Raw genomic sequence first — 1,127 nt, forward strand, 5'->3', positions numbered from 1 at the left:
GATGCTATCCTGAATTCTCCTTGCCACTTGGATAGTCCTTCTGTATTAACTGTGTCTTGTCTCCAAGTACAAAGTCTTGTCAAAACGGCACCAAACACACTCCTGAGTATTTCATCTGAGATTGGATAAAGAGAACTTTGATTTCCCAGAAACATCAGGTCCAGCTTTTAGAGTATCTGAGGTTCATTCCTTAAAACAGTACATATATTTTGACCTGTGTAGTTATGAGGCACTTTTTGACGTTGTTGTTGTTGTTGCTGTTTTTTAATTCAGTACAGGGCTTGCACCCTGACGTCAAGACCTGAGCTGAGGTCAAGAGGCAGGCGCTTAACTGACTGAACCACCCATGCATCCCTGTAGTTATGAGATTTTAAAGGCTGACATTTACCACGTGACTATAAGTCTAAGCACATTAAATAAAGTATGGCATATCATCTTACATATATACCTGACATTACAAGACAGAAACGAAAATCCGTTTACGGTAAAAATAGAGAAACTGACATCTGAATGAGAAGCAGGTAGGAATGAGCTAACAGTTGCAATGGTGTTTTCTTGTCTATGTAACCAAGCAGTGTGTGTATTTCAATGACTGTGGAGTGAAGAAGACAAGGTAGGAATTGGAATGCAGAGAGTGACCTGTTTTAACTGGGTCACAGTTTACCTTTAACAAAAAGAGTAGAAGAGAAATTCTTCATCCAATAAGAGAAGGAATAAGTAAAGTTTGTCATAGTCTAGGCTTTTCCTGGCCAAAAAAATATATATATATACATGTAACCATAGTACTACTTTAGTACTAATTTAGGGTTTGAATTTATACGATTTGCAAGGTCTGGGACATCATTTTTTTTTTAATGTTTATTTATTTTTGAGACAGACACACACACACACACACAGTGTGAGAGGGGGAGGGGCAGAGAGAGGGAGACGCAGAATCCGAAGCAGGCTCCAGGCTCTGAGCTGTCAACACAGAGTCCCACGCGGGGCTCGAACCCAAGAGACGTGAGATCATGAGCTGAGCCAAAGTTGGCCGCTTAACCGACTGAGCCACCCAGGCACCCTGGTCCAGGACGTCTTAACTTGAGAAATGAACATAAAAATCCATCCCAGATTGTAACAGATCCAAA

Source organism: Prionailurus viverrinus, chromosome A3 (genome assembly GCF_022837055.1).
Source record: "Prionailurus viverrinus isolate Anna chromosome A3, UM_Priviv_1.0, whole genome shotgun sequence".
NCBI classification, from domain to species: domain Eukaryota; kingdom Metazoa; phylum Chordata; class Mammalia; order Carnivora; family Felidae; genus Prionailurus; species Prionailurus viverrinus.